Here is a 22,588-nt window from a genome sequence, read left to right on the forward strand (position 1 = left end):
CAGCTGGAGCAGAGGCCTCCTCAGTTCTATTTGTCTTTCTTAAAACATATGTGTCTGGGGTATGGGATAGAGGTGAATAAATGGTAGATAAAATAGAGAAATAAAAAACAAATGACAAACTTTAAAATATAATTCCTATAATACGGATTTTATCTTGAAAATATACCTTATGTCCTAGGTGGCTTTTTAAAAGTTTTACTGATATACAATAAATGCACAGATTTAAAATGTATAATTTGGTAAGTTCTGACGTATGTATATATCCCTGAAACCATCACAGCAATCAAGAAAATGAACATAACTATCCTAGGTGGCCTCTGAATCAAATAGAAGTGTGATGATTCTTGCCCAGATATAGTTTTCAGGAAAAGAAATCCTTCATAGAAATTGTTATTTGAAACAACAACAACCACCACCACAAAGAAATCTATATACAAGTGTCCAAATAGTTTCATCAACAAAATACACATTGAGGCTTTGGATTTTTTTCCCCCAATTTAAATCTAAAAGACAACAATGGATGTTATTCCATCTTAGATTTAGGCCCAAATAAACAAACAAATATACTCTAAAAACAAAGAGACTCTTAATACTTTCAAATGTCCAGGGAAATGAAAACAAAAGTCATGGGCACACAGCATTGTTTGAGAATTTAAATACACACACATATCAGGAATTTTGGCTAATTGTGAAGCAAAATAATTTAGAAAGATTGTATCTACATATTATAGCAATACAGACTTCCTAAATTTGGCAAATTAGCCCGTCTCACAGGCAGGGCTGTTTCAGGCAAAACTAAGGAAGAAAGAGTGCTCTCCAGTAACCGCCAAAAGGCTCTTTCCTCCCTTCTTGGTGCTTCTTCTGTTTCTCAGGGAACACCCCTTCTTTACAGGACCCTCGTTAATATATCAGTCCTCCCAAACCTATGGAATAATTTTTGGCCTCAAGAACCTGAACCATGTCCATGGTGTGTCTATATACATTCCATTCTCAAGTGCAGAGTTTCTGCTTCCAGCAGGCATAGCTAGTGAATGCAGTAAATGGCTAGGATGTATGCTCTATTCCCTTTCCTTCCCCTTCCTTGCTAAGCAGCTGCAGTAGCTGGAAAGGGGACTTCACTACCCTCAGGTGCCTAAGGCACAAAGAAGGCCTGCTAACCATCTTTGCCCAAAGTGAACAGAAAAGATGGATTCCCATGAAGACGAGCCAGGCATGTCCACTTGACCTAGGACTCGGCTTACTGTAGCAGCCTACAACAGACTTCCCATCAAGCTAAACCCCATATTGCCTAATACAAGAGATTTAATTTTCATGTGGGGATCTTTTGTCTCCCCAAATGGACTGTGAACACTGTTATGAACAGGTGTGATGTCTTACTTGTCTCTGATACCCCCAAGTACTTGGGACATGTATTAAGTATTTATGAATAAAAATTTTAAAATAAAAATCATTATAATAGATTATATCATACTAATGCTATTTGTACTGTAAAAACACTTAGATATATCTACTTTAATATCTGAGCTGGAAAGGTACACTTGAGGGTTTTGTTTGTTTAGGAAATCACATGGTTTTGACAATCATGGAAACAAAAAATTAGTTCTTTATATATACTAGACAAAGCAAACTTAAGATTTTCTTGTTAATTGTGCAATATAGCCAAGATGACTACATTGCCATTGTGCAATTTTCAGTGTTACACATTTTTTTCAGGCTCTGTCACAAAGAAAACAAAGCAAAGGGAGAAAACAACTTTACAAGTATAAAGAAAACCAAGGAGAAATTTCAAACAGTATCCACTGTCAGGTTTCCCAGGGTTCATAAATGAGGATGATTTCATGACTTCTAGTGGAAACATCCAACAACATTTTAGGTGTTTAATATTTCAACTCAAACTCAAATTGTACATTCAAATGGAGTTTCGTTTTAGGAGTTAGGATTCCTTTTTTTTTTTTTTTAATGTTTGTTTATTTATTTTAAGAGAGTGAGCGGAAGCAGAGGAGGGGCAGAGAGAGAGGGGGAGAGAGAGAATCCCAAGCAGCCTCCATGCCCAGCACAGAGCAATAACATGGGGCTTGATGCCACAACCGTGAGATCATGACCTGAGCCGAAATGAAGAGTTGGACGTTCAACCGACTGAGCCACCCAGGCAGCCTCAGGATTCTTTTATACCAAGTCGAAGGACATAAAATCCATACAAAGGAATCTTACTTTTTTTTCCAATCGTTATTACACAATGTTTAGTTATGACTACTTCACATAGTAAATAAAAAGCTCTATACACACCAGAATGGTTTGGAATGTAATTCCTACAAGGACGAGAATATTTGTCTCTTTTCTCCACTGCTGTAATATATGTGCCTAGTAAAAGTAGCTGGCACATAGTACGTGTTCAATAAATATCTGCTGAATGAACTGAATAAATGAATAAATAGAAGCTAGGAATGAGATATAGGTGTACAAAAAAAAAAACCAAGTTTTTTCTATGAGGTACAGATTTCATAAAATGCAATTTCTGGAAAACTCTCTTATTTAATCAACTCTAAAATGCAGTTTATCTAATCTTATATTTTAATTGTTTAAATAAAAAGTAACAATGGTCTGCTTGTTTTCTAAATCAAAAGGAGGAGCCATTTGTTTAATCAAACTGAAAGGTTTCCTACTACTGATGTCTGAATAATGTCAGGTATTTAGAGAAACTATTAAACATTCACTCCAAATCAATGGATTTGGGTCCTTAGGAAACTTTCTACTCAAGGGATTTTTATGTAAATCTTTTTTGTTTAAAAATACATATTCATTTTCATACCCTTTGATTTTCTGGGTGAAAAGAACCCTTAAAATCAAAACAAAAGTTAACTCAAAGGGATACATTTCATTTGAGTTGAAGCCATGGAAGACAATAAACCTGATGGTTACTTTACTAGGAACCATTAATCATTCAACAATGGTGAACCCTGGAAAACCTCACAGTGGACATGGTCTGATGTTCTGTCTGGTTTTAAGGAGTTAACAACAAAACAAAACAAAACAAAGGAGCTGCTCTTCCCGTCTAACTCGATGTTCTCAGGCCAGCCACCCCCGAGGTGGTCAGGTGGCGACGGTCATTGCTGAGACAGCTCCAGGACTCGCCAGCGCACTGGGTGCGGAGCGGAAGGAACACAACAAAGCTTGGATGTTTAGATGTTTCAAGGTAACGTGGACAGAAAAATGCTGTGGGTATCCTCCAATGAAAGAAATTAGTAGAAAAATAGTAAATAATGAACACATCACAGTTTTCCCTTTTCACCATCCCACATAAACTAAAACTTGGTTTTAGGTTTACAAAATGGCCCCTGAAGTTTTGCATAGATAAGATGATCAGAGAGCTCCTCTGCTGAGATAAGGCAAATTTTATAGAGAGAAAATTTTACATTTCGCCTCAGTCTCATAAGAGCAGACTGAACTAAGTGAAAACCTCTACTCCATACCTTATGCAGAGGCAAAGGCAAAAGAGAGCTAAAGAAAAAACGTGCTGTGATGGGGGAAAAGAAAACAGATGCAAAAAGAAGACAGAGCAAATAAGAAAGATGCTGCATTAAAAGACACACAAACTCATGCGGAAACACTAAGAAAATTGAAAACAATGGTAGAACAAAGGGAAGGGGGTTGCGAAAAACAGATCAAGTTTAAATAAAGGATGGGCTGTTTTAATCATTTTATTTAATATGTTAAAAGTAAACATTCAGTACTACAGAGTTATACAGACCACCACCCAAGATTACAAACATCAATGTAGACTTTAAATTCAAAAGTGGAAAAGAAATCTGATCGTTCCAAGTTTCCATCAGTTGGAAGCTGAACAATAAGGACAAAAAGACAATATATTTTTAAAAGTTGCTTTCTACTTAACAACCTTGCATTTGAGGATCATTGTTCCCTATACTTAATATTAAATGGGATGGATAATATTTCTCGTATGTGCCACTCATCTGAATAGGTCTTACTCTGAGTACACTAGAATTTCATTTCCACTTAAAAAAGTGACATCGTGAGGTTGTGACAACTCTTCTCTAATAACCAGAGAGGAAACGTTAAATTCAAAGAAATTTACATAATGTGTTAACTCCAGCTTTTGACTTTTAAAGACTGTTAACTCACTTTTAGGGACAAGAGGGGAAAAAAAACTACTTCCATAAAATACAGCCTTTCCAAGTGTGTCTTCACTCACCTTCCTAAATAAAAGATTAGCTGGAATACGAGAAATCTTCCAGGCCAGTATACATATTCTGAATTGTGCACATTTCACTGCATTCGAGGTATAAATTAAATGAGCAAGGGAGGGGTCCTACAGCTGAGTAATCCTTTTGAAATTTAAAAGTAAATAATGTGATTAATTTTTCCCTTTGGATATACTTCTAATGGAATCTGATGTATCTGAGCTTTTTTTTTCCTGAAATGCACGTGCAGGTTTTACAAGTTTTAACCTAATAAAATGTGTTATCTTCTCAATACGTAGTTTATTCTTCAACATCAACATCTGCTATAACCCAGGATAAAACAAAACTCGGTGTTAACATTAAAGTCCCATTCAATTAAACCAAAGTTCCTTGCCTCTTTAGGAGTTACCTTACATAATCTTGTGAACACACCAATAAGAAGTCTCTTCAAATATAAAGTTAAAAGGAAAAACGCCCTTCAGACAAACAAGCTAAAAGGTTACAATTTTTAAATAATGATAAACAAATATCCATTTCTAAATCTTAATGTTTATTTTGTATTTGCTTGCAACTTGTCCTTCTCTAATGCTTTTAAAAAGCACTTATAACCCCTGCAACGTTCTCTCTGAGTGAGGGCAGGGTAACTGCCTTCTCTCTTCCCGCTGAAAGGATAAGAACGTGAACAGTAGTGGAAGTGAAGTGTACCGCTCAAGGTCACGTGCCAATCAGTAGCACTGCTCAGTCTAGAACTCCATGGACCTCGATTCTAAGTTTGTCAATAGATAATGCATATATTATTTTCCTCTCCTTTGGATCACTGACAAAGCACACAGTTAAGCATTTTCCTAATGTTAGAGGACAAGGATAGAAATCACAAGTCCTAAAAGTTATTTCTATCTCTCTTTCCTCTTCTTTCCATGCAATTCTTCATCAGAAACACTGCTTCTTCAAAAGTTGGAGACATCACATACATCTGTAAAATGCTAATTAATATTCCAATGCCTTCACAACAGTGTTAAAGAAAAGAGATATGAGGTGCGGAAACAATGTCATGCTAAAATGTGTCAAGTGAAAACAAACCACTTTGCATCTCACAGACCAGACCCTTAAGTGTAGTTTCTAAGTGCCCATAACTTAATGTTTTTAAGTTCCATCTGAGATTGGTTGCTTTAAAAATATATGAACAAAAAAGGGCAAGTTTACTAAATTGTTTTAGCCAATAAAAATGCAATATATTCAACTAAATTGGGTAACTGAACAAAGGATCCACATTGTAGTAGACGGTTCACATTTTTGAAAAGTTTTAACAATGTTATGAAACACTATACACTTCTGAGTAGATTAGTATTCAGATTTCTTTGCTGAGGATATCTCTTTCATGAAAGCTATTTCTTGCATTTTATAATTTCAGAGAGCACAGTAATTAAACTGCATTATATTGACAGGTAAAACAGAATGATTCTATAAATGAAGCAGCTGGAAGGTCCCATCAATTTTGCTTATTTAAAAAAATATATTCTCCCATTGTGTAATGCCTATTAAATGTGCAGTCAGGTTTAAAGTTTAAGTGTTTTACCTCCTAATTACATGTACCTCCTTTATGATTCCTGTTACACTATTTACTACAGCTATTTCAAAAGTTAATTATTTATTAAGACTGCTCAAGAGAAAGAGTCTCACTCTTGAATGGAAAGAGAAATAAAGCTTTGGTCCTTAAGGAAATGATACTACTTTATTTTCACAGTGTTGACTTGAAAAATTTTCTTTATTATTATTAATTCTGAAGCCAATAACAACATCACATCATCATCTGGGACATCCAAATTAGAATCTGTATAATTCATGTTAATTGCAATGACATCCAACTTAGTGGCAGGAAAGTGTGGGAGTCAGAAAGTTTTACAATAAAAAATGGACATGTCAGATAACAAAGAAAGACATTCAATATGTACTTTTCAGACTATTTTAAGTTTAATTTTCAAAATGAGAAATGTTTCCTTAATAAAACATAAGTTTTACTATAATTCCCCTTATTTACTCTCAAGTTACAAAAATAATAATTAAGAATGTAAAAATTCAATTCAGCAATACTAATAACAGCATTCTCCACAGTATCACTTATAATGTCATTCAACTACTCATAAACAACTTGAGAATAACAGTATTTAATTCACTATACAGCATTCATTAAGCTTCTTTATATATCCAACACTCTGCTAGGCACCAGAGATTAAATTATGAATGATACATTATTCTTACCCTCAAAGAGCTTTTTCTGTTTGGTAGAGGAGAAAATCACAGGTAGCAGCAAATGTGTGATAGGTACCATTATAAGAGAGTTTTACAGTCTGTTATACAGTCATACAGTCTGTTATGTATATTTAAATGAAAGAGTGATCAACTCATCTAATAACTAAATTTCATAAAGACTCATATAAACTCTGGTTTAAAAGTATAAATTCAATTAAACATCACGCATATGGATAGGAATTCTGCATATTTCATGATGGCTATAATTCTCTATCGTTACCAAAATTTATTTCTAAAAAATATAGTCATCCATGGTTCAAGACAGACAAGAAACACTACACAGAATTAAATTCGAAAAGATGCACCAAACACTAGTCAAGATCTTTGAATATATGAATTCATTCCGACCTCACAATAACCCTATGAAGCAAATGCTTCTATTATTCCCATTTTACAGATGAGGCATCTGAAGTTCACTTGACCCTGGTCACAAAGATAACAAGAGGAAATTCTGGGACCTGAACTAAAGACTGTGGTTCTGAAGGCCATACTCTCAATTTCTACACTAGACATCCTCACTGCAGATGGTGATGACGAGGGACAACACCCAACACTCTGTGACAGGCACTCTCTTATTTACCTTTACAGCAACCCTTTGAGGAAAAGTCATCCTTTCCATTTACAAAAGAAAACCGGCACAGACCGGGTTTGAAACTTGCCCAAGGTCAGACAGCCCTCGAGGGTAGGCGGCAAGATTCAAACGCAGGCAGCACAGCTCCACCATGCTATGAGGTCTCTCAGTGATTCAGTCTTAGATTCAAGAAAAGGGCCCCAAGAAGAAATTTATTAAACAATTCCAAAAGGCTTTGTTTAAGTCTTCCTGAAGCACTTTGCAAGGTTTTGGGGCTTATGACAAGCACTTCCTTACGACAGCATTTACATTTGAGTCAACATTACTACTTTGGGTTGATCATAAACACATTTCTGCTCTTTAAAAAGAAATCTCTGTAGAAACTTGGCAGATTTCAGTACAGGAACAATCTATTCTTTAAAATTAAATTTAGTAACAACTTATTCTGGTTAGTCTGAAAGAGAAGGAGAGAATGAACTACTAAGAGGCCTTTCTTATACTTTAATATTTCAAAACATGTTTGGTTTGGCCTAATTTGAATCTTGTGGACAACTAGACCAGACCTTGATTCAAAAAAGGTACTACCATTTTTAAACAGGCTGAATTCTCAAAAGTGACCTCAGATGCCAATTCAGAGTAACTATTTTTCATAATTTTTCTATCTCAAATTAAATATTAAAGATCCATAAGGCAAGATTCTCATAAAGCATACATGGGCAGCAGGTAGGTGTACCTTTGAACCACCCACAACCAAGAAACCAATTAAATTTTACAAAATTCCATAGCATGACATTGTTTAAGAGCAATCAAGTATACAAAAGACAGATATCAAAAGAAAAAAAATCCATATTTATCCCACTGTGCCCAGTGCCTGAGAAATAAAAAATTCTGTGTTGTATGCCTCGCTTGAATAGAGGGGAGAGAAAGATGAAGTGTCAAGCTGGATTTCCACCTTACCTTGCACTCCTCCAACAGGTTCAAAGACTTCATAGTCTTTAATACTGAAATCATATTTTTTTTTCAAAAGGGAACCCATAAAACTATTTTAAAATAAAAATACTAAGCCAGGCCACTAGACAACCTGTCTTCCCTTGCTCTATCCCCACACATCCAAAATAAAAATACCTTTTGCTTTGCCTTCATTAAATAAAAGTTTGACTTTGATTTAGAGTAAAATGTACCCATTAGACGTTTTACACTTTCTGCAGGTTATAGAGTCTATTAGATCCCATCGCTGACTATTACCGCTCACTAAGCATCCTAAGACAGAAAACATGCCATTACCGCTCATTTTATAAGCGTTATAATGCCCCGATGGTGGAAGTCTGGCAATACCTAGAAATACAGCAAGGCTGGTGAATAAGGAGTCGAGGGGCGGGGGAAGAGAGAGCGAGGGAGGGAGGCAGTCGCCACCTCAAATCCACGCCGGACCAGGAACCTCCAGCCCACAACGTGATCCCTGCCCTCCTCAAAGTGGACCGGCTACATCTTTCCAGATTTCCCCCCCCCCCCAAAAAAAAAACACCCAACACGGTACTCACCCTTCTGCGAAGAAGTCGGCACCGGGTCCAGCTCCGAGACGGGTCGGGGTGGCAGCGAGGGAGGGGACGTCTGGGCAGTGGGCGGGGGGTGTCGGTGCGTCACTCGAGTGCAGGACGGTGAGTTCGAGGGGTGGGAGCGGAGAGGAACAGGGCAATCAAGTCACGGCCGAAAAAGGAGGAGAAACGGGGATGGGGGTGGAGAGCCCCTTCCCTAAAATAAACCCACCGTTTCCTGCGACCCCTTACCCCAGGGAGGGAAAATAAATCAGGGGAAATAATAGACTGACAAATTTCTAAAACGACGAGGAGCGAGGAACAGACTTTAATTTAAAGGGGGGAAATTGAGCGAGGGCTGGAGGGGAGATAGAGAGAAGTGGCTCTGGATCTATCCCATGCCTTTGCAGTCCCCAAGCAGAGGAGGCTGGCAGAGGGGAAGTTGCAGCGGCTCCTGAGGAGAGGGAGGAGGAGGAGGAGGTGGAAGAGGAGGAGGAGGAGGAGGAGGAGGAGGTTACACCGTAACAAGTACAGACAGACAGCCATGGATCAGAGGGGCGCTGCGAGCAGGGGCGGCCGCGGCGGGGCGAGCGGCGGCGGCGGCGGCGGCAGCACCCCCTGCTCGGCTCGCTCGAGACATTTAATTGGATTGATGGGTTGTGCAGTGACTCACAGACTTTACAGAGTCGTACAGCAGTCCCCGCCCAGCTGGACAGGGGAGATGCGGCGGGGACGGGCGGGGAAAGGGGGCCGAAGAAGAGCCGGGAGGGGAGGAGGCGACTGAGAGGGCGAGGCGTTGGGGGGGCGGGGAGCGGAGCGGAGAAAGTGGCGAATGGCAAATCCCGCCGCTCCGACGGGCGTGGGCGTCGGCCAATCACGACGCGGCTCCATAGGCGGCTGGCTTCGCCCCTGGCCCAATGAGTCTTCTAAGGACACTGCCGCGAACGGGGCGGGGGAAGTGGAGTGGGGGGTGGGGAGAGGTGGGTGGACGTTGAAGTGGGGGGTGGAGGGAAAGATGAGGCGCCGGAGACCGGCGGAGTCACTCTGCCCTCCTAGCTCCAGAAGTGCGTCTTCCGCCAATCCGAAGGCTGCGTGGGGTGATGGACGCAAGCGTGTGACCAATGAGGAGGAGAAGGTGCCGCCCCGAGCCGGAGGGGAAGGAGTGGGCGGGCCAACGCCTTCCCCTCCCTCCCGCTCGGTTCGGGTCAGTCACGCAAATAACAGTGTGAGGGCTGGGGCTGCGCGGGGGGGCGGTGGAGGGGCCGCGCTGCTGGCGGCGTGACAGCGAAAGGGACTGGCTGTGCTGCCGACTCCGCACCGGCAGGAGGAGGCGGCGGCGGAGGCTGGCTCCTTACTCAGCTTGCAGGCTGCTGCTGCTCATCTCCTCTGCCTTGTGCTGCCGGAGAGCCCCCGAGGTCGAACTCCACTCCCGAGGGGCAACCAGATGTGGAGTGAATCGGATCAAAACTTTGCTCCACATCCCTTGCAGTGCCCACTCTGAAAGACAGCTCCTTGTGACGTCCTGTGGGGCTGGGATCTGGGATCTGAGCTGGAAGCCAGAGACCCGAGGCTTGGCAAAGGCATGAGCGAACCTCTTTGCTCGCCTGTTTTCTGGGGAAGTCAGGGTAGGGTGTGGACAGGTTGAAACAGCTCCCGAATACATACCATTTCTTTACTGATCTTCTGGAAAAGGCACTTCTTAACCTGGCAGGAGCGAAACTGTATGGGCTCTGCTTTTTAAGTATGTGTCTATGCCTTACCTTCCCTCCCGCACTACTCTTTCTCCCACTTCTCTGCCCACCCTCCTCACCTGGTACCCTGATGGCAATGCTGGGAAGCTCTCACTGCTGGATCTTAACGCTGCTCATTCTCCGGAGCTATGGCTTTTTCTCAAATTTCTTGCCTAGTGTGCAATAATCATTATACGGACCTTAACAGTTTCTACGCACTTTTACTTGGAAGTAACTTCAATTACCGGTAAACCTGAATAGAGATGCTCACAAAAGCAAAACATTGGCAAAAATCCACCTTTCCCGCAAGGTGCATTTCTGTGCATTATTTGAAATGTACGGCAATTGCTTCCCATCAAGAAACCAAGGAAAGGCAAATTATATATTGCATTCCTACAAAAATATTTTCAAATCCGCTTAGAATACCCCATATCCATTTTTCATAGACAAGTAAACTAGAGAGACCTAAGGGTTGATTTAGGGTCTTCAAGCGAGAAAGGTAGTTGTTGCTGCTGTTTTTCATAATTATAAGATTAAAGCCTACAGCGGTCTGAAATTCAGAGGACAGATATTACGTGAACACAAAGGCTTACTCTAGCCATGTTGAGGCTTTCTTTGATTATTGTCATTTTAAGGTACTGATCCTTCCCCCGAGCCCTAGTTGTGATACTCAGCCTGACACGTCTTCTCTCTTCTCAGATTTTAGTCCTACTCCATGATTTCAGCCTGTAGACCTGAGTCCTGGTGAAAGTGTTATCTTACATACTGTGGAGGGTACTAATAACACAGAAGATTTTGAGTCTAGACATACACTAGGATCTTCCAGAGGATTCCAAATACCCAGGTTTAGCATCCTGTGGTGGAAGTTGCCCTCTTGTCAGTTGTTATTGGCATGGCTTCAATGTCTAACATGTGTCATTTTCTAATTCTGTGCTCTCTCAATTCCAGTATTTCTTAAATGATTGTCTAAGGCCCACCCAGATTACTGGGTCTGCACTCAGATCTATTGAATGATCATTTCTGTAGGTAGGACCTGGACATCTGCTATTTAAACAAATACCCCAGGTGACTTAAATAAATATTAAAATATCAAAATAAACATTTGATTTGAGAACCCCTATGTATTCCTTCCTTTTGAAAATTAGAGAACTCGTATTTATTTGATTTTTTCCCTTATTTTCCTTTTTCACACATATCTATTTCCTTTCTCCTATATATTTCCTAGTTCTTATTTTTATGATGACTTCCTTTCCTAAATCTCTTGTACACAGGTCTGTGTTATACTGGCAGCATGATCCCTAAAAAGGAGGTTGAAGCTGGCAAATTGTCTTTCATAAATATCATAAGCATACCTTATAACACTTAAAAGTATAGGGAAGTCAAATAATTTTATAACCTTAAAAATATCACTGTAATCGATCTTGTGTATGAACCTACAGTATGTGTGAAACTTACTAGTTTATAGTTTCAAAGTACACAGAGATAGAATTTTTCATATGTACGGGGTCACATTTCAAAATTCAAATTTCGCCATACGAAAAATATTTTTATGTTGTTACCATAATTTTTCTTCTAACCAGTGGAGTGAAACTAATGACGTAGCAACAACTTACAATTGTTGTGATAATTACAACAAAAAAGTACCGTATGAGATTTTTGTTGCGTCAAGGAGCTTATAATCTAATTAAGAGGCTCAAAAGTATACACAGGCAACATTTAAATAGGAACCTGAGGAAAAGTCTAGGAAGACTTCAAATGTGTTTGTCACAGATAAGCAGGACTGAGTTCATTTTTATCTAGTTTTCCTTTTGCTTACTTATCTGTACTTTTCAATCTGTTATGAGTCACATGCATAATTTTTTAAATCTGAAATCAGAAAGTATCCAAGAAATATGTGATTACAATATAGATCTCTTTTACTCTTACTTATTTATATGATTGTAGCTGATCTCAATTAAATTATAAGCTCTTTTTTAGTTAGTTTGAATATATATTACCCACATGGATCAGGAAGAAAAGCATATCCTTTATGTTTTTGGATAAAGGATAGAGAATTCAAACCAGGCCTCACAGAATTCGCACAGATAAACACTAGACAAACATGAGCTCACAATCCAAATTACAAAACAAATGAAGAAAAAAGCTATCATGAGCAAAAGGAAGCAAAAGCAGAAAAAAGGAAATTAGCAGAATTAGATTCTAAATCTAATTCTCAATTTAATTCTCAATTTAATTCTAAATTTAAATTAATTTGAATCTAGATTCTAAATTCTAATTCTAAAAAGGATAGTTTATGAATAATATAGACCCATTTCACTTATCAACATAAGCACAAAAATTCTAAATAAAATATTAGCTAACCAAATCCAACATGCCTACTTCTGTGAACTAAAAGAAACCTTGAGTCTCATTTTTCTATCTTTAGCTTAGATATCTATCTAGCTACCTATCTAGTCATCTACATGAAGAATAATAAATCAAGTAGAGTTTATTCCAGAAACTCAAGCATGATTTAACATCAGAAAGCCTACCGGTAATTCATCTCAAAAAGACTCAGAGAGAAAAAGCGTTTGAGAAAGTGTATCGCTTATTATTAATAAGAACTTCTAGAAAATTAGGAGTAGGAAGAAATTAACTTTATGAAGAACCAAAATGTACAGAAAACTCTTACTAATAGATTTACTTAAAACACATTCCATTTAAGTGTGGGATCAAGACAAAGTTGCCACTGCTATTTAACATGATACTGAAAATCCTGGTTAACAGGGTAAGATTTGTAAAAGGAAGAAGAAATTAAATAGAGAAATCCAAAGGAAAGAGATAAAACTGCGATTGCTTGTAGTAACTTGACCAACCATATAAAACACCAAACAAAAACTAGCTATTAGAAGTAATCAGAGAGGGGTCTCTGAGTGGCTCAGTCAGTTAAGTGTCTGACTCTTGATTTTGGCTCAGATCATGATCTCATAGTTTGTGAGTTTGAGCCACACTGGGTTCTGTGCTAACAGTGCAGAGCCTGCTTGGGATTCTGTCTCTCTCTCTCTCTCTCTCTGTCTCTCTCTCTCTCTGCCACTCTTCCATGCACATGCTAGCTATCTCTCTCTCTCTCTCTCTCAAAATAAATAAACTTTTTTTCATGTTTATTTGTTTTTGAGAGAAAGAGGGAGCACGAGTGGGGGGAGGGGCAGAGAGAGAGGGGGACACAATCTGAAGCAGGCTCCTGGCTCTGAGCTGTCAGCACAGAGCCTGATGCGAGGCTTGAACCCATGAACCACAACATCGTGACCTGAGCCGAAGTCGGATGCTTAACCGACTGAGCCACCCAGGCTCCCCAATAAATAAACATTTTTTTTAAAAAGGGAATAATCTGAGAAATCAGCGAAGTGAAGATACACTTTTCTCCCTTTCTTCCACAGCACTATGCTTTGTTTAGGTGGCACATAGCCAGCCAGAACAAACACAGCATTGGGCAGCATCTCTTATGCTAAGTATTCCCATGTTCCAGGCAATAGGTTAAAAGTGGAATGGTGTATAAGTCCTAAGAGGGAGAGGGTATGCCTCATCCTTTTTTCTGTCATCTGAAATGAAGACATAATGGCTGGAGCTTCAGCAGTTATCTTAGACCATGAGCTGACCTTGGGTATGGAAGACACACACAGTGGAGCAATAAGACAGAAGGCATCTGCTATACCTGCACTAGCCTTAAAGTATCTACCTACAGTCTTCTTGAAATTCCTGAATCAACCTCTAATTCATGCTACTGTTATTTTAGAGAGAGAGAGAGAGTGTGTGTGTGTGTGTGTGTGTGTGTGTGTGTGTGTGTGTTGTGATGTACTTATAGCCAAACCCAATCCTAACTGATACAAGATCCCCAAATACCAACGCAATTCATGAAAACCAGAAGTATTCCTACACACCAGTACCAACAAACTAGAAAGGAAGATACTATTTACAATAGTAAAGTCTCTAGCAATTAACCTAAGAAAACGCACAAAGCCTTTATGGAAAAACAAAATGTTAACTCTGTTGATAGACTTCATAGAAGACCTAAATAGGGTTATATATAATGTTTGTGGATAGGATGATAACATTATTAAGATACCAGTGATATCTGAGCACCCGGGTGGCTCAGTCCGTTAAGCGTCCAACTTCACCTCAAGTCTTAATCTCACAGTTCATGAGTTCGAGCCTTACATCAGGCTCGCTGCTGTCAGCACAGAGCCTGCTACGGATCCTCTTTCCCTCTCCCTCTCTGCCCCTTCCCAACTCTCTCATGCATACTCTCTCTCTCAAAAATAAATAAAACATTAAAAAATATATTTAAAAAAGATATCAACGATCTCAAAATTTATTCACAAATTCAATGCAAACTATTCAAACTTGTAGCAGGAGTGGAGGAATTCAAACATTTTAAAATGCATATGGAGGGGCACCTGGCTGGCTCAGTAGGTAAAGCATGCAATTCTTGATCTCAGGGTCATGAGTTCGAGTCTCTCATTGGGTGTGAAGCCTACTTAAAATAGAAAATAAATAAATTAATTAAAATGCATATGGAAGACTAAATTCCGTATAATCTGGTCATTTTTTTAAGTTTATTTATTTATTTTGAGGGGGGTGGGCAAATAGAGGAAGGAGAGAATCCCAAGCAGGCTCTGCACTCATAGTCCTTGATGCAGGGCTTGAACTCATGAACCATGAGATCATGAACTGAGCCGAAGTTGGACATTTAACCAACTGAGCCACCCAGGCAGAAAATCAGAGGGGAAATTTACCCTCCCATATAGTAAGACATATTCTAAGTGACAGTAACAGACTTGTAGAACAGTGGAACAGAATAGAGAACTCAGAAACAAACCATCTACCTAATGAGAGTTTGGTATATGATAATGGTGACATCACAAATCCTTGAGGAAATCATGTTGAGATAGCCAACTATTGCTGCAATAATAACACTCCAGAACAGACAACCCCAGAGAACTAGAGAACCAGTGGCTTACTTACAGCCATTTGTGTTTTCTCCTTCATGGGTCTGTGTGTGACCTGAGATTTGCTGATCTCATCTGGATTCATCAAGGCTTAATTGGGCTCCACCGAATTCTCTGGGCTTAGCTCCAGGACACAGGTTAAGTTCAGGTCTCCATCACATGTCTCATTCTGGCAATCACAGAAGCTCGAGAGGTGAAGCCAAGTCACTCAAACACATTTAATACCTTTGCTCCCATCACATATTCTAACATTCCATTGGCCAATAAGTCACATGGCCAAGTCTGACATCAATAGTGGAAGGTCCTACAAAATCACATGGCAAAGGTCATGGGTATATAATTCAATAGCAAGGAAGACATGAAGGATTGAGAACAATAATCCAATCCAATGCAGAGGTTTTGTTTGATAGGTAATTTCAGGAAAATTGGTTCACCATGGAGAAAAATAAAGTTGCATCCATAGCTCATACTATATGCAAAGGTGAGCTCTTGATGGATTAAAAAAAAAAAAAAAGAACACTAAAAAGGGAAGGGAAAACTGGTAGGCTAATAGATATTAAAAATAGAATAGCTTTGGAGTCTTGAGATAGGAAAAGTCTACTTAAATGTGACTCTAAACGCATAAACTATAAAACCAAAAGAATGATGAACTTGACTGCATCAAAATTAAAGTTTTCTGTTCAACAGAAACATCATAGACAATTTAAGAGACAGTTGATAGATTGAGAGGTATTTCCAAAGCCTAAAATGAACAAAAGATTAATATCTAGAATATACTAGGAATTCTTGCAAATCATTGAGGGGAAAAAAAATAAATAGGAAACACAGGAGAAAAATAGCCAAGGATATGAACAGGCAAATTTACAGAAGGGAACTCTGAGAAGATGAGGAGATATACAACCTCCCTTATAATCAGATAGATGCATATTAAAACAACAGGACCCTTCTTTCTTTACATCCACAAACTGGACAAAAATGTGAAAGGTGGATAACACGAAGTGTTGGCTAGGATGAGAGAGAGTATGAACGCTTGTTTATTGCTGTTTGGACTTAAGCCCTGGTACAGCCATTTTGGAGTCATCTGGCAATACTTAATGAAATGTAGCAAATGTTTTCCTGATGGCCCAACAGTTCCGCTCCTGGAGATATACACCACTAAGAAACTCTTGTACAGGTCCATAAGAGGGCACAATTGAGGATATTCATCACAGCAGCACTCGAGGTATTATAGGCAAACTTAAGTATATAACACCTGTACTACGGTAGGTAAGTAAAGTGTAGCAGATGCCGGGGAGTAACGTGAAGTAAGGTACTAAGTACACATCTTGTAGCATGGATAAATCTTTAAAATGTTTCATAAGTGAAAATAGGTAAGAAACAGAACAAGATCATGTCAGCCACGGGCCTCTGGATGTTTTTCATCACAAGGATGTTTTTCATTTGTGCTCTTAACTGGAACACTTTGAAGGAAGGATAAGGAAAGTGTTGTTACAACTCACTTCTGACTCAAATATTTCCTTCTGGCTTCCACGTGATGCTGTGGCAGGTTTTCATATATGCCCTCCCCTGCACCCTAGGTCGACTCCTTCTGCAGGCTTCCACAGTTTCTACCGTTGTGGCCTTCCCTAGCACCTCCTCGCTCCCCCATGCATATTTAATATCCATGCATCTGGTTATAAGCTTCCTGATCCAGCTGGGTGGAAGTTGAGCGATGGCTCTTGAAGAGTCAGCCACAGTCAGGGCCACTCTGCTACCCACATCTGCCTGTTGCCCCATTTCCAAGTCAGAAACACCCAAACATTACTGGATTTTAAAGAGCTTTATTTGGGTGCCTGGGTGGCTCAGTCAGTTAAGCGTCCGACTTCGGCTCAGGACGTGGACTCACAGTTCTTGGGTTCAAGCCCCATGTCAGGCTCTGTGCCTGGAGCCTGCTTCGGATTCTGTGTCTCCCTCTGTCTCTCTCTCTCTCTCAAAAATAAACAAGCATTAAAAAAAAATTTTTTTAAAGCTTTATTTCAAGACTGACCTAAAAATGTGTTTGCTTATGTATCTTTATATACCTCCTAGTGTGCTGTCAGTGCTAATAATAACCGTAAGGATGAAACCATAACGGTAATTGTAATATTAGCTTTGTGTCAATGAGCAGTAGACACAAAAGGCCTTTTAAGGTTGATTGAGAGGGAGAAGATGAAAAAGATAATGAGCTGTAGAGATCTAGGTTAGATATCAGAAGTAGTTCCCTGAAATCAGTGTTGGATAAACAAGTGAAGGAGTTACCAGAAGGTTTGGGGACAGATGGGTAGCTTTCTGAAAGATTTGGGTGTTTTCTAACCTAAACGCAGGGGAATGGACACAACGGCTCTTGAAGTTTCTCCCAGCTCTGTCGGGTCATGAATCTCCTCAGAGCAGGCATGTTGGAAGTGCAATTGTTTCCCACAAAGGTATGCTGAGAATAGCCCCTGCTTGGATTATACTGCCTTAAAAGCCTGTCTCTGCCCAGAGCTTTCCTAATGGCTCTTTACTAGCATACGAAATTCTGACCGTTAGTAATGGCTATGATTTCATGGCCCTCAAATTCCCATTTGCAGGAGCTTGCCTGAGCCCAGGTAGGGAGCTCCGCAGAGCAGCACGTGAGGCCCCGTGGCCCACACCCCTTCCCGGGGAACTAAGCCACAGCTGCAGGCTTCTCTCCGACTAGCTTTGGATGTCTGATTTTTGCAGAAGCCAGAATGTGATCCTGCAGAGATGACTATTCTCAGGATCGCATATCTTATGATTACCATTTGGGGGCTGTAACACTCATCACGCTCCCAGTACTGGGGCATTAATGTTAGCTGACATCTATTACATAAATCTAACCCTAAAAGGTCTAATGATTTATCCATCTGTAGTTTCTGTAACTCCTAGAAGCTGTGTAATCCAATCACTCCATATTTGTTCAACAATTACTTACTGAGTTCTAGGGAGTCTTAGAGATGTATTTGGAAAAGCAGATGGAGCCCAGATTATAGAACCTTAAATGCCTGGTTAAGCGTTTCAATTTATAGGATAAGGCAATAGGGAGCCTTTGAAGGTGTTTGAGAACTGGAAGAGCATGATGAAAAGAGTGTTTGAAATTTAATTGAGCAAACACTTACTGAGGAAAAGGACAAACAGCTATTAAGCCCCTATTATAGGAAAGCACTATGGAGGCACAGGGGAGAGAGAGAAAGTCCTTGTCTTCAAGAAATTTATAGTTTCTAGTTGTTGTTCTGTTTTTGTTTTTTAATAGAGAGGGTACTATTTTGAGATATTAACCAGTGTGCTTTCACAGCATTTTCTCTACCACAGTCCCTTCCCACAGGGTATGGATATCGTACAATAAAGATTCAGAAAGAAAGAAGAGTGAACCCTTGACTCCCAGGTCTGGAAATGGGCTTTAAGAACTCACAGGGGAGGGGCACCTAGGTGGCTCAGTTGGTTAAGTGTCTGACTTTGGCTCAAGTCATGATCTTGCAGTTCACAAGTTGAAGCCTTGCATTGGGCTCGGTGCTCACAGCTCAGAACCTGGAGCCTGCTTCAGATTCTGTGTCTTCCTCTCTCTCTGTCCCTGCCATGCTCACACTCTGTCTCTTTCTCTGTCTCTCTCAAAAACAAATAAAAACATTAAAAGAGAGAGAGAGAGAGAGAAAAAAAAAACTCACAGCAGAGATGAAACCTAGTTTTAGAGAAAAGACCTGAGTTTTCATAAGCTACAACACAACATAAGCCATAGACTTGGAAATACAATCTGTGTATCCCAGCATAATTTGTGGAGCCCAGAAAAAAAGTGCTGTTAAAGATACTAGAATAAAAAGGTTTTATTCTTTCTTTTACTTTCTTCCATAGTCTCTCAACTCGTCACATTTTTAAAAAAAGTTATTTAATGTGACTCTCAGTAAACAAGTCAAAATTAAGTTGAAAATTAAATTATTAGCCTGAATTTTACTGTTCATTTTTATATTGTGAAATACGAATTTTAAATGCAAATATAAGAGCATTGAACTTATAAGTAGAACCACTGAAAGTATCCAATTCATATGTTGTAGCTTGTATGTGCATATGTATTTTATTCTTACCAGAACAGTGGACACACTGCACAGAACTAATTCAACTGTTTTTATTCTACTTCTTGATATGGGCGCATTCCACCAACACTCTACTTAAGTTTACCAATGGGTAAGGGAGGACTGAAAGGAAAAGGAACCATGGTGTTCTCTTCCCCTCCATGTTGTCATTTTCAGCCTATGTGCTTGCCTAATAGAGACGGCATCAAAAGTAAGAAAGGATATGATAAGGTTCTTTGCCTGTTCGTGTTTTTAGAATGCCATTGCCCTTTTTACTGCCTTCAAAACACATCCTGGTTTGAATAGAAAGCCCGACCTCTGGGGCACCTGGGTGGCTCAGTCCGTTAAACATCTGACTTTGGCTCAGGTCAAGATCTCCCGGTTGGTGAGCTGGAGCCCCACTTCAGGCTCTCTGCTGTCACTGCGGAGCCTGCTTCGGATCCTGTCTCCCTCTCTCTGCCCCTCTCCCGCTTGTCCTCTCTTTCTCTGTCTCTCTCTCTCTCTCTCAAAATATAAACATTAAAAAAAAAAAAAAGCCCAAGCGTCCCCACTTAATCAAAGATGAAACACACTTGCATCTTGCTGAACTCCTAAGCATTGTGGGACAACCAGGAAACTGTGCTCATGCGGGGGCAAGAGTAGCAGATATTCATGTCCCTTCTGCTCATGCTCCCTTGTCCCATGGGACTTCACATACAAAACATAGGCACAAAAATAAAATCAAGACTGTTGAGACAGCACAGTGGCACAGAGCCCTTCGGAGCGCGGGGCCCTGGGTGGCTGCGGGGATGACACGTCTGTGATGCTGGCCCTGTCTGGAAGAACAGAAGAAAGGCCAGGCTGCCCTGCCTTGGCTGAGAGAATGATGCTCTGGACTGAGGGTGAGAGAGAAAGCAGAGGTTCTAAGAACCAACATGTCACTGAGAAAGGGGGCTCTGTGTTCTTCTCTTGTGCCCCACACTCCCAGCTCTCCACCAGTCACACCCCAGAAACCACCGGGAAGAGGAAAGATCAAAGCAGGGAAGGACCCGAACCTCACTTTCAAGGTTTCATGTAATCCGTTGAAAATGTGGAAAATATAGAAAATCACAAAAACCGAAATTACCTATAAACCTCCTGCCTAGAGAGAGCCATTGTTAACATTGTGTCCAAATGTGATTTATAATATATATTGGTACAAAATTTGTCAACGTAACAAACATCTCTCACTGAATATGCTGCTAGAAAATAGTTTTACACGCAACTTTGCATCTTAGGGTAAATATTTGGTGGTGGTTTGCACAGCGAATTCTAGAAGGAAGAATCTGTCAACAGAGAGTCTGGCCGGGGGATAAAAGCGAGAATCCCAGAGGGGATCTGGGCTGGAGGTCTGCAATGAGGGGAGAAAGAATGGGGCTGGAGGAGGCTCACAAACAGAATGCTGAGTGAAAAAAGTAAGTCATCGAAGACTCCATCTACTTATAGTTCAAAGGTGGGTACATCTAAACACTGTTATTCAGGAATACGTACATAACCACTACAACCAGAAACAAAAACAAAATTCAGAAAGGTGGTTCCCGAGAGAAGCCAGGGAGACAGATAGGTTTGGAAATGAACACACAGGGGCTTCCAAGGAGCTGGTGATACTCTGTTTCTTAAGCAAGGTGATAGGCACGTGATTGTCCAATTTATTTTTTTCCCTAAAACCACACCTGCCATATGTTCTTCTGTATTCATGGTATCATATAAGCTAATGTATCTCAGGCCAACTCCAAAAGATAAAGTTTTCCACAACCTCACTCTTCTGTCTCCTGAGGCTTTCCCAGACAGGTTATATACATGCTGGGACTCTCCTCCCCCAAAATACTCTCACCCTCCCCAAATTATTCACTACCCATCTAATCTGGCTTTGTTCTGAAATAGGTGACTAGAGTGCATTCATCTGAAAGTGTCCTTTCTGAGCCCAAACCCAGCAGCAATGCAAGCATACACCAGAATATGGATACACAGACACTTGAATATACCCAGGCTTGCTCATGCATGGCCAGGAACTGGAAAAGCTTTCTGCTCTCCAAGCGTCTACCTTGCAGTGTGAGTAGCAGGTGGTTATCATGTTTTCCTGCTTCCAGAGCAGCCACCCCAAACCCAATCAAGGATGTCGAAGGGGAGAAGTAGCTGCCAAGTGTCTCGCAGGGTCCTCTACAGGTTACAATGAAATTATCAAAGACAAGCAATTGCATGGCGATCTCTCCTTTTCTGCATCCCAAGAGGGTAGATACGCTACATGAGATACTTTCAGCAGGTTCTCAGACAGTTTTTATTCTAATAGTATGCACATAATGTATTTTGTCCTAATATTACACACACACACAAACACACACACACACACACACACACATATATACCACTGACAGCTAAAAGCCATGATGATTGCTTAGAGAGCAAAGCTAGGGGGAGAGTAGAGTTATCTTGAAGTAATGTTTTAAAAAACTCTCTAGAAATAATATTATAGCTGGGATAGTACAAGTCATGATTGTGCTTCACTTTTGTGATACTTGACGGTGAGAAACATTGCACAGGGACTTTGTAGTTCTTAAGAAAGTGGAATGTGGGGGCGCCTTGGTGGCTCATTTGGTGGAGCATCTGACTCTTGATTTCGGCTCAGGTCATGATCGTAAGGTCACTGGAATCTGCACTGGGATTCTCTTGTCCTCTCCCTCCGTCCCTCCTCCCCACCTCTCTCTCTAAAAAAAAAAGAGTGGAATATGGTGCATGGATGGGCAGCCTGATCCTACGACCCCAAACAAAACTTGTGGCCCAGGAGACTATTGTAAACTATTGTAAAATAATTCTAGGGGCACCTGGGTGGCTCAGTCAATTAAGCGTCTGACTTCGGCTCATGGGCTCAGGTCATGATCTCAGGGTTAGTGAGTCCAAGCCCCGAGTTGAGCTCCGTGCTGACAGGTCAGAGCCGGGAGCCTGCTTCGGATTCTGTGTCTCCCTCTCCCTCTGCCCCTCCTCCACTCACGCTCTCTCTCTCTCTCTCCCTCTCTCTCTCTCAAAAATAAATAAACATTTAAAAATTTCAGAAATAAGATAAAATAAAATAGTAATTCCATTTTGAGTCCTTTTTAACTGCCAGACTCTGGCAAAGTGCTCTACACACAGTTTATGTACACAAAACTTGCCGACAT

The 22,588-nt window shown here is 40.3% G+C and overlaps 1 protein-coding gene across 4 annotated transcripts in view; it reads right to left on the reverse strand.

Moving 5' to 3' along the window:
• Positions 1–9,404, reverse strand: part of SERTAD2 (SERTA domain containing 2) — a 116,704-nt gene extending 107,300 nt beyond the window's left edge. For 2 of the 4 annotated variants that reach the window (XM_027072342.2, XM_027072344.2), the window contains exon 1: positions 8,622–9,404. The gene's annotated coding sequence lies outside the window, so the exon portion shown is untranslated. The other 2 variants (XM_027072338.2, XM_053200673.1) reach the window with 2 other exon arrangements.
• Between the last annotated feature and the right edge of the window lie 13,184 nt (positions 9,405–22,588).

This window comes from Acinonyx jubatus, chromosome A3, assembly GCF_027475565.1.
Source record: "Acinonyx jubatus isolate Ajub_Pintada_27869175 chromosome A3, VMU_Ajub_asm_v1.0, whole genome shotgun sequence".
NCBI lineage: Eukaryota > Metazoa > Chordata > Mammalia > Carnivora > Felidae > Acinonyx > Acinonyx jubatus.